Genomic DNA, 12,500 nt, shown 5'->3' on the forward strand with positions numbered 1-12,500 from the left:
TAAAAAATACAAACAAGTGCAAATGGAGGATGATGATGGAGGCGGGGGGAGGAGGAGGAGGAGGAGGAGCAGGAGGAGGCGTGCGTGTGTGTGACTGATTGACGGCCATGCTGAACCAATAGGAGCCATGGAAAGATGAAGGCGGAGTTTTCTGAAGGGGGGTGGAGTCAATTAAGAAGAATGAAGGGGGGCGCGATACATCGTAAGCGAAGGAGGGAAGGAAGAAGAGAGAGAGAGAGAATAAAAGAAAGAGAGAGAGAGAGAGAGAGGCGGAGGCGCGGCCAGGCAGAGCGATGGGTGTGTTTGATGTGCTGCTCGGCAGCGGCAGGTTGGGAGGTGCATATTTACCCGTCCTTCGCTAAACCAACGCTCGTTCGTTCGCTCGCTCGCTCGCTCGCGTCTCGGGGAGGGGGGGGGCGGGGTTTGATGTGTGTGTGTCTGCAACCACTGCTCACACTGCAGGGGGAGAGCACAGAGAGAGCGTCAGTGACACACACACACACACACACTGCACTAATACACATAAAATCATATGCATGTAAGTATACAAACAAGTACATAAACACAAAAACACACACAGGGCACACACACACACACACAAGAAATACACACATTTATATAAAACAAAATGTACTGATTTATACACACATATAAATTATACATATGAATGTACACACTCACATACACACACACACACACAAATCCAACAAATTGACAAATAAGTGCACAAACGTATCACCACACACACAAACGCATAAACATATTTAGAAATGTACACACTCCAAACACACACACACACACACACACACACAGAAGAAATAAGACCTATACTGTTTATAAAGCAGAATGTGTTGATTTCCATACACACACACACACACACAGACACACACACATTCACACACAAACATGTGGATACACAATCTATACAGAACTGCAAAAACACATCGACACACAGCAATAAACACACACTTGTCCTTCAATTCAAAATATCACACACACACACCGCACCCTCAGCGCAAACTAACAATGTCAACTGGTGTGTGTGTGTGTGTGTGTCCCACTGTTGGTGCACTGATGTAATCATGGCGCTCAGATAAGAGACAAACACAAGCCGGCCGTGCGGCTCGGAGCCACGCAGGCCGCCGTGAGCGCTAAGCTGATATCACCGAGGGGCATCTGGGGTCAAAAACAAGCGCACCTCACAGCCACACGGGGCATCTGGGGCCAAAATACCCACAGACACCCGGGGTGTACCCGGGGTTCTGCGGGTGAAACAAAGAGGGCTGGTGTCTGTGAGGGGGATTTGGGTACAGAGAAAAGAAAAGAGGGATCTGGGTAAGAAAATGTGGAATAAACGTCCCTGAAACGTCCATTTTAGCCCCAAAACCCGACACACATGCAGGCGTCACCCACACAGCACATGAGGAGCTTAAAAAAAAAATAAATAAATAAATAAATAAATATATATATATATATATATATATATATATATATATATATATATATATATGGGGAATTTCTGCAGTGTTTTGATGTGAAAATGGAGGTATGTGGCATAACTGTCGTGCAGCTGGGGAAAAAAAATATATGTTATATATATGATGAGATTGAAGTAAAAGACTAAGATGTAGCTTGTATTTATTTAGTGGTTTTGGTGGTAAAAAAAAAGTGTCTATCCTCTTTGAAGGGATATGGGGACTAAGCAAGGGTCTGAAAATATAATTTGTTCATTTGCAATTTAAAAAAACACAAACATGTATTTGGTGTTGCACTAATTGGTTGAAAATGAAGAAAAATAAATAAAAATTAATACACAAATTAAATGAACAATAAAATCTAAAAATGAAAAAAATAAAATAAAATAAAATAAAATAAAATAAAATAGCTAACTGGCATTTATATAGTGGGTGTCCAAATAAAATAAATTGATAAACAGTAAGATTAAATTAGCAATGAAATTCAATTCAATTCAATTAATAATAAAATAAAATAAAATAAAATAGAATAGCTACATGGCATTTGTGTCGTATTTTGGGTGTCCAAATAAAATAAATAAATAAAATATATAAAACACAAACAAATATACAATAAAATTAAATTAACAACAAAATTGTATGAAATAAAATGAAAAATCAAATCAAAAAATAAAATCAAATTAAATTAAAAAAATAATAAAATAAAATAAAATAAAATAAAATAAAATAGCTACCTGGCTTTTATGCAGTGTTTTGGGTGACCAAAAAAAAAAGTGGGTAAATGAAAAAGAGGTATCTGCCATCTACATACAACTATTTCATTTAAAACAAAAATATAATATACATATCTGGCGTGCTGCTGTTTATCTTACAAATTTGGTCTCCACAGTGCATTTTGGGTAAATATAGATAAGGTGGCGTGTGCACAATGCACTTGGGGTTTAGCGGCCGGTCGCGCTGCCATGAGTGCTGCAAAGTGAGATGCAAGCTGGCAGAAACACTGAGACGAGTCCAGCTCCTGATGCAGAGAATTAGCCATCAGCGCCGCATAAAGACGATAATCTGCTGCCGCTGCGACCGCCAAGGCAGGGCGAGGGAGGCGAGGGGAGCCGGGCGAGCGAGGCAGGGAGGCATGCACAGAGAGAGAGAGAGAGAGAGAGAGGGAGGGAGAGGAGGGTGGAGGGAGAGATGGGAGAAAAGGTAACAGGACGAGGCAGGAGAGCGAGAGGCAACGAGAGGAGGGAGGATGGATGGATAAGAGGATGCAACAGGGTGCAAAGCTGATGGATGGATGGAGAGAGAGAGAGAGAGGGATGAGAGAAAGAGAGAGAGAGAGAGATTAAGAGCTTAAGAGGCTGATAAGGCCAATTAGGAGGCAGCCGAGGATGCAGAGAGAGGAGAGGAGGAGGAGGAGGAGGAGGAGGAGGAGAGGAAAGGAGGGGAAATGCCATCGTGGACCGCCCCGCTTCCCAAAATCCGGCATTAAAACGAGTTCACCGTTTCCCCCTTTAGATTCAGATTCAGCTCAGGAAAATCTGCCGGCATCACCAAATAAGGATGTGAAATTAAAAAAAAAAAAAAAAAAAAAGTCATACACAGCTACCTTCTCTGTCCACTCACCTCTGACCGAACACACTCACACTGCAGCTGAACACTTTTATTTTCTTTTTGACGCTATTTGCATTTATTTATTACCGCTGTCATTCGATAGATAGATAGATACTTTATTCATCCCGAAGGAAATTCACAGTTTTCAGCAGTATCCACAGTGTACAAGATTAAGTAAATCAAAAATAAAGAATAAAAGATGACACTAGAGATCTAAGTACCCAATGTGCAAAAAACCAGTAAAACCAGTAAAAACCAGTGTGCATCGATGTAAACAATGTGCATAGATGAGGGCAATGTGCAAATTTACAGTATAAACAGATGATAAATAAATCTGCTTATACTGTAAATTCTTGTGCACACAAACTCTGACAAACCTCGACACACAGACACACACAACCTGCTCACACACACTAACTCCATTAACCGTCATGTTACCATCTTGCGTTAACGAAATGACCATACAGGGCTACAACAAACAAACAAACAAACAAACAAACAAAAAAACAAAGGTTTCCTTCCTGCAGCCTGTTGTGTGATTCTGTTACAGACAACAGCATCAATGTCAGCTAATATAATGTTTACCTGAAGCCCAAAGCCCCGCTAAGCCACAGGCTAACGAGCTAGCCACGCTAACTCACCTAGCTTCGTTATCTTCGTTAGGGTTAACTTTCAAAAGCGGCTACGGCTAACAAGCCACGCTAAGCTACGGCTAAACTTAACAGATGATGCCACGGTTACACATTAAAGAGGAGTAATATTGCTTTTAACAAAAATACAGACTGATAAAGTGCATTTAAATCAGATGCGGCTAGGCTAGTTGGCTAACCTATAGCGTTAGCATCTCAACTGCTAAAAGTTTTGCTAAGCGATGCAAAAAAAACCATAACAAAAAAAAAAAAAAAAGTGGCAGTTGTTGAAAAACATGAAAAACAAAGCGGTCGACAGAATTTCTAGGTGATAAATCCCTATTTTAATGGTGATAACTACACACACACACACACACACACACGTACAGATGGCTGCTTATTTGTCGGAGATTAACTTAGCATTTTTTATTTTTACTCATTCGCCGTCCAGGCAGGATTTAAAAATGGGATCAGACGTTTGAACCATTGGCCCAAAGACGCCGGTGGATCGGATTCACTGCACCACAATTAAAGCAGCACTTGCATGGTGGCGGCTGGTAATTTCTCCCATTGAATCCTATTGAATTACAGTGCAAACGGAGGTAATGAGGAGGAGGAGGAGGAGGAGGAGGAGTGAGGCTGCAGACGCCGAGCGGAGGCCCTGCATGAAAAGATGCTTCCAACTAGACTGGAGGCCTGTAACGCCGCGGCGGTAAAAATAACTCGCAGAGCGGGAGGAGGAATGTGTGTGTGTGTGTGTGTGTGTGTGTGTTTAAGAATGCTGCTCTGCTTTCGGTTGACAGGCACAGACAAGTGCAGAGGCCTGGAGGAGAGGAGAGGAAACGACGAGAAGAGAGGAGATGGTTTTAGGGAAAGGAGACGAGGGGGAGAAGCTTTAGGAAAGGAGGCAAGGGGAGGAAAATATTAAGAAAAGGAGACGAGGAGGAGAGGAAAAAGTTTATGAAAGGAGCATTCATGGTTTTAGGAAAGGAGACGAGAGGAGGAAAACTTCACGGAAGGAGACAAGGAGGAAAAAAGAAAAGGAGACAAGTGCAGAAAAGGTTTAGGAAAGGAGCATTCAAGGCCTTAGGAAAAGGAAACGAGGAGGAAAACTTTAGGAAAGGAGACAAGAGGAAGAAAAAAGTTAAGAAAAGGAGATGAGAGGAGGACAAACTTTAGGAAAGGACACAAGGAGGCAAAAGAAAAGGAGACAAGAAGAGGAAAACGTTTAGGAAAGGAGACAAGAAGAGGAAGAACTTTAGGAAATGAGACACTTTCTGATAACCCCCCCCCCCCCCCACTATTCAAATCAATCTGCAGCAAACAACTCATCAAGGCCGCCGGAGCGGGTCGAACGAGGTTGAGGAACAGTTAGGAGAGAGAGAGAGAGAGAGAGAGAGAAAGAAAGAAAGAAAGAAAGAGAGAGGCATCAGCTATTGAGTTACTTTACTGCTTTGAGTTTTTTTTTTTTTTTACAACTTTAATGCAAATTACACACATCAAACTGCCTGGAGGGAAAGAGAGAGAGAGAGAGGGAGAGAGAGAGAGGGAGAAAAAAGAAAGAGAGAAGGAGAGACAGACAGATGAAGATGGAGAGGAATGAGAGCGAGCGAGCGAGGGAGCGTGATGATCTGTTGGGTGTGGAGTAACCGCCTGCTAAACTCGACCGCTAAAAAGGGAAGTGAGAGAGGAGGAGGGAGGGAAAAAAAAAAGAAACTGATGAATGGCTTGGGTAAGAGACAGAGACACAGACAGACAGAGAGAGAGAGAGAGAGAGAGAGAGAGAGAGAGAGAGAGAGAGAGAGAGAGAGAGAGAGAGAGAGAGAGAGGAGGAGAAGGGGGGGATCTCGTCGGACCAGACAAGCCAGTTTGCCGTTGATCCTGCAGGCTGCTCACTAAACTCTGCCCTGATTGGCCGGCTGCCCGCCACCCGTCATATAACCTCGCGGCTGATTGGCTGTTGTCGCTCAAGGACGACACCTCCCCCCCTTCACTCTCTCACTCTCTCTCTCTCTCTCTTCCCCTCTTGCTCTCTCGCCCTCTTTTTTTCTGTGAAGTGTGAGCATCCTTATCAACTGTTCAAACGACCAGAATGCACACACACACACACACACACACACACACACACACACACACACGCGGGCTCGTGAGTCAGATGTGTCGGTACATGCAGTTCTCCGCCGCAGGTTTCGCAGTTTACTGGTTAACTTTTCCAAACTTTATGGCCTTACAGTGACTTTCAACAAACAGACGTTGAAAACAATGGCGGACCCCCTTGTTTGAACTCCATCCTGTTCATGGAGGGTTTTTTTTTTTTTTTTTCCACGAGCAGATTAAGAAGCACAGAGAGACGGAAAGAAGGGAAATAAAAAGGAAAAGAGGGAAGGAGGTCAAAGGTCACGGGCGGCGTTTTTACAGGAGCCGAGGGAATTTATCCAAAAGAATCAACGGGGAAAGGAGGAGGAGGTGATGGAGGGGAAACTGCCAGAATAAAAAGGGCACGGGTGGGAAAAAATAAATTAAAATACAAAAAAAAAAAAAAAAAAACCATAAAATATAATAAGACAAAAGAACATTCAGCTCCCACTGCAACACCTATCATGAAAAATGAGGCTTTATAATGCAGCTACACTGTTTTGTACGACACAGTTACCTTATAATACACTTTCAATGGCTTATCAATTTATGTAATTCACAATGATGCCCTATATTGCATTATTAGTGTCTTACAATACATTTATGAAGCCTTGCAATACAGTTTGGATGCTTTTAATTTGTATTATTGCCTTAAAATGCATCGTGGCTTGTTATATACTACACATATACCCCATAAACGGTTTAAAATCCTTATTATAGTGCACTAATGAGGCCTTATAATACAGGTAGATTGTTTTATACTACACATCTACCTTATAATACACTTTGAATGGCTTATTAATACACTTATGGTGCTATGTAAATCACTACTAATCCCTTACAGTCCACTTTGCATGATTTATAATGAGTAATGATGTCCTATAATGCATCTTCAGTGTATTACTGTACATTTATGAAGCCTTGCAATACAGTTTGGCTGCTTTTAATTTGTATTATTGCCTTAAAATGCATTGCAGCTTGTTTTATACTACACATATACCCTTTAATCCATTTTAAAGGCCTTATAATAAAGTAAATCAATATTAATACCTAATAGTCCACACCTTGGATGACTGGTAATTCCTAATAATGCCTTGTAATACACTATCGATGCTTTACCATACACTTGTAAAGCTGTCAGTACAGCTAGGATGCTTTTAATTTGTAATGATGCTTCACAATAATAATTTAAAATCCACTTTCGATGCCTTACAGTGTGTTTAGGATGTCTTTAATGTCTAGAGATGAGTTATAATAGTGCCTTATAATAGTAATTTAGAGATCTGTTACTGCTTCATAGTACACTTAGGATCTTTTATAACGGCCTAAATATGCTTAATATCTGTGATGTTGTACAATAAATGAGTTTTTATGTAATTATAAAGGCTTGGGACGACATTTCAAAGCCACAAAAAACAAAAAACTTTACTTGTAGGTTTCTGACTGGATCCCGTGTGGGAAATGAAGCCAGCAGCCAAACTTCCACTTCTATTTTCTATTTAAAAAAAAAAAAAAAAAAAAAATAGACTTTGCTGGTGAAAGGGTGCGTGGCTGGTGAATTCTGGGATGTGAACATGGCGGCTGACGCGTCGGACAGATCAGACGATGAAGCAACTCTTTTTTTCTTTTTTCCTCCCCGCCGTCAATAAAAGCGTCTTTCTTCTTGCTTATCAAACCCCGTCCATCACTTCACCATTTCCCCCTGAAAAGCAGAACGGCGGCACGTGACCGCGGCGACGTGGCGCTCGTCGCCGTGGTGACGCTGCACTCCTGCTTCCTGAATTTGAGCGCGGCCCGATTCCTCATGTTCGCATGGGAACGGGCGCAAAGTGACAAGCATGCAGAAACCAACATCATCTGACTCTGCAGCAAACCAGTGTGTGTGTCAGCGTGTGTGACTGTGGACACACACACACACACACACACACACACACACACTCTCTCCTCCTCCTCTCTCTTGCTGCATCTCATCCACTTTTTCTTTTTTTTTTTCCAGTTTTCTTGATTGGTTACAGTTTGGAGGGGGCAGTGAGTCGAAGCAGGGGGTCTCTGACAATGTGCTGAGCAGCTGTCACACACACACACACACACACACACACACACACACACACACACACACAAACAGGTGTCGGAGACAGCCAACGACTTCTGCTCTCTCCCCTGTAAGACTCTATTCATTCACACCCAGCTAACAGATGCTAACCTGGCCGAGGCGCTGCGTGTGTGCGTGTGTGTGTGTGTGTGTGTGTGCGTGTGTGTGTGTGTGTGTGTGCGTGAGGCATCCAGCCACTTGTGTCTCTCTCATTCTCCCTCTAAGGCTTTATTCACCCACAAGTCACCAGATGCTAACCTGGCAGACAGAGACAGCTATGTACGTGTGTGTGTGTGTGTGTGTGTGTGTGTGTGTGTGTGTGTGTGTGTGTGAGCAGATGCTGACCTGGCTGCACACACTGTTCAGAGTTTAGGTTGCAGTATAGCTGAACACAGCAGAGCAGTGTGTGTGTGAGTGACACATGAACATCATCACAGTCCTGGTGTCACGGTGAACACACACACACACACACACACACACACACACACACCCACACACACACACACACACACACACACACACACACACACACACACACACACACACCCCGCTGCGCCTGCTGGTGGCGCTGGAGAGCCGGTCACAGAGGTCACCAGGTAACATCCTGACACCTGGGAGCTGATTGGATTTGTGCTGTGATTTGATATTATGATTTATTTTGATTTTGATTTTTTTATTTTTTTTTAAAGTGTCATGAGGCTGTGGTTTTCCCAGAGGTCACTACAGGTCATTTTATCCAGTCTGAAAATAATAAATAAATAAATAAATAAAAATAGTGTGACTATAATGAAACGGCTCCTGTGGGGACAAACATCATCATCACTTTAAAAATATTTTTACTTGAAGGACTTTGAAAAAATACATAAACTTGGTATTGATCACTGCCATCCTGCTCATGGCTCCCATAGTCTGTTTGTTTGTTTGTTTGTGTGTTTGTGTTTTTTGAACGTTTATTAACCAACTAGATTTTTATCTTTTTTTTTAAATTTATTTATTTATTTATTTTTTACTATTTTAAGATTTGTAACTTAGTTGTTGTTTATGATTATCTGTTTGTCTTTTGTTGTGTATGTATCTGTGTGTATTTATGAATGTGTGAATGTATGTATGGATACCTGAATTTCCCATTGTGATCAATAAAGTATCTATCTATCTATCTGAAACTGTTATGAACTATGTATATATATCTATATCTATCTATCTATATAAATCTATATCTATCTATCTATCTATATATATATCTATATATATACACTACTCACAAAAAGTTAGGGATATTTGGCTTTCGGGTGAAATTTCAGGATGAACCTAAAATGCATTCTAACCTTTACAGGTGAACTTAATGTGACCTTCTGTAAACTTTTGAATGCACATGTCCAACTGTTCAGTGTTTCAGTACTTTTTGCACAAGTTGCTGTTCTCTAACAAGGAGCTTAACGGCAAAATTCACATCAGGTGTTTGATGCTCCAGCTCATCGAGGTCGTATCATTAGGGAACGGCTGCTGGAGACTGGGGTACCTCAGATGGAGTGGCCTGCACTTTCTCAGACCTGCATCCCATAGAAAACCTATGGGATCAGCTGAGTCGCCGTGTAGAGGCTCGGAGCTCTGTACCCCAGAACCTCAATGTCCTGAGGGCCGCCCTTCAAGAAGAGTGGGATGCCATGCCTCAGCAGACAATAAGTCGACTTGTGAACAGCATGAGACGTCGCTGTCAAGCTGTAATTGATGCTCAAGGGCACATGACAAGTTATTGACACTGACATTTTTTGTTGTGGTATATCCACCGCTGTTGTTGGCTTTTGTTTCAAGAAATTGTTTGAGATGAGGAAATCACCAGTGCATGCTTCTACTTAAATGCCCTACTTTCATGATATAATATCACTGTAGCGTGAACTTTTTACATTTTCCATAAATTTCACCCAAAAGCCAAATATCCCTAACTTTTTGTGAGTAGTGTATATACACATGACATTTGTTGGACTTTAATGGACCGTTCTGTTGCTTGTGTTTGTGATTAAATGTGTTAATGTTTATGTTTACGGCTGCAGGATGTGTGTGTGTGTGTGTGTGTGTGTGTGTGTGTGTGTGTGTGTGTGTGTGTGTGTGTGTGAACGTCTCAGCATCAGCTCCGATCACAGGAACAGAAACTGAAAGAAAACTGCCTCAGTCACATGAGTATCACTCTCTCTCTCACTCTGTCTGTCTGTCTGTGTATCCCTCGCTCGCTCGCTCTCTCTCTCTCTCTCTCTGTCTGTGTATCCCTCGCTCGCTCGCTCTCTTTTCTCCTTTTCTTTTGTTTTCTTTTCGGGACTCTTCCTCCTCCTCCTCTTCTTCCATCATTCTCAAACAGGGAAAAACTGACTGATTTTCCACTGTGGTTGGAAACAAGACTCTCTCTCTCTCTCTCTGTCTCTGTCTCTCCTGTCGTTCTCATCCTCACTCTCCCATCATCCCTCTCTCCTCCTCCTCTTCCTCCCTCCATCTCCGACACAGAAGCTGCAATAAAACTGCATTCTTCATCCTCCTCCTCCTCCTCCCCTGACTGAACTCCTGCAGTTGTCTATCTGTTCAACAAGCGACACATTCATCCTCTGCACAGCCAGACACTGATACTGCACACACACACACACACACACACACACACACACACGGCCTCGACATCTCTCTGTGTGTGTATAACAGCTGGCATACACACATACACACACACAGAATCCACATATTTGCAGACTGACAGACAGTGGTGTGTGTGTGTGTGTGTGTGTCAGAGAGACAAGTGGGAGGGAGGGCAACACACACACACACACACACACACACACACACACAGCTGGCCACATCCATAACATTGTGGCCGTTGATTAAATGAGCCGCTGTTATGCATCTCTCTCTCTCTCTCTCTCTCTCTCTCTCTCTCTACTTAACACATCCTTCAGTCATGCTGCAATGCATGCTGGGAGTAATTACATTTAACGTCACGGCGTCGAATCGGCCGACAAAGACGGCCTGAACGAGACCACACACACACGCACACACACACACACACACACACACACACACACTGCAACAAATAAACAGTGTTTTTTTTATTAACTGATGAATCACTGAGTCCAAAATCATGTTTACAAATTAAAATGAAAGAAAAAAAAGGTCTTTTAATTTGAAAAGGCACCTTTTTTCCTCCATGATACCCGGCGTTTTCGAACCGTCAAAATAAAAGCGTGTAAATCTGAAAACGAGGATGCAGGACGGTCATGTGGAGCTTTGGTCGCAGCGTTTTGGGAATTAATTTGATAAAAAATATGAAACGAGGAGGAGAAGGAGGATGATCGACGTTTGGAGGTTTTAACTCAAAATCAAACGAGCAGAGCGGGGTGTGACCGTGTGTGTGTGTGTGTGTGTGTGAGGCAATCCTGCACAGCTCTCTCACCACCTGAGACACAGGACGAGTGTGTGTGTGTGTGCGTGTGTGTGTGTGTGTACAAGTGTGCTGACTAACTCCTGAGCCCAAACCGGCTCTGGCATGTATGAGCCTGCATCAGGGCCTCAAGGCAGCACACACACACACACACACACACACACACACAGCAAACTGATCTCCTGCTCTCTTCAGTGGCCTCCACCTAACCTTATTTGTACATTATATAATAATGATGTGATATATGATATAATTGTAAGTAAAATACAAATAAAAATAAATACCAAAAAGTCCAAAAATGTGAAAAATGACAACAAATTGTTTAAAAAAAAAACAACAAAATCCTGAAAATGTAGTAGTAGTACTAGTAGTAGGAATAATAACAACAATACTACTACTAACAACAACAACAACAACAATAATAATAATAGTAATAAAATTAGTGTGGAGAAATCATTTTTAAAAATGTAATACTATTATACTGTATCAAAAAATTTAAAAATAAATTACAAAATAAAAGTAAAAATGTAATACATGCAAAAAACTAAAATATATACTATAAAAAATCTGCAAGAATAAAATAAAATAAAATATAAATGCTGATCAATGTATTACAAAATAAACTGCAGAAAGCAACAGTAACAACATTAAAACTATAAAAGAATAAAACTATAAAACTAACATCATTAGAAAAATGAAATGAAAGTAAACTAAATATAATAATAATAATAATAATAATAATAATAATAATAATGTGATAGTTGAAGGATTTCTCAGCTATGGAGCTAAAAAACGAATTAATAACAAAAACGAATGATTTGCATCTTCTACACAATTCATGATGGAAAAATAACTCAGTGGCCTTTCTGGTATGTGTGTGTGTGTGTGTGTGTGTGTGTGTGTGTGTGTGTGTGTGTGTGTGTGTGTGTGACAGAGAAAGAGAAAGAGGGAGAAGCAGAAGATCCTCTGGAGGTGGAGGAGAGTCAGAGAGAGAGAGAGAGAGCCTCAACTTCATAAAGGAGAGAGAGAGAGAGACAGAGAGACAGACAGGGGAGAGAGAGAGAGAGAGAGAGAGAGAGAGAGAGAGAGAGAGAGAGAGAGAGAGAGAGAGAGAGAGAGAGAGAGAGAGAAGCTCCCCTCCTCCA

General features: G+C 41.6%; 1 protein-coding gene across 2 annotated transcripts in view; it reads right to left on the reverse strand.

Annotated features, from left to right (window-relative positions):
* Positions 1–12,500, reverse strand: part of rreb1a (ras responsive element binding protein 1a) — an 89,634-nt gene that overhangs the window by 48,848 nt on the left and 28,286 nt on the right. The window contains exon 1 of one of the 2 annotated variants that reach the window (XM_030079738.1): positions 349–465. The exons of the other annotated variant lie outside the window; for it this stretch is intronic. The gene's annotated coding sequence lies outside the window, so the exon portion shown is untranslated. Of the gene's footprint in view, positions 1–348; positions 466–12,500 lie in introns of those variants that run through there. 2 annotated transcript variants of the gene reach the window in all.

Source organism: Myripristis murdjan, chromosome 20 (genome assembly GCF_902150065.1).
Source record: "Myripristis murdjan chromosome 20, fMyrMur1.1, whole genome shotgun sequence".
NCBI classification, from domain to species: domain Eukaryota; kingdom Metazoa; phylum Chordata; class Actinopteri; order Holocentriformes; family Holocentridae; genus Myripristis; species Myripristis murdjan.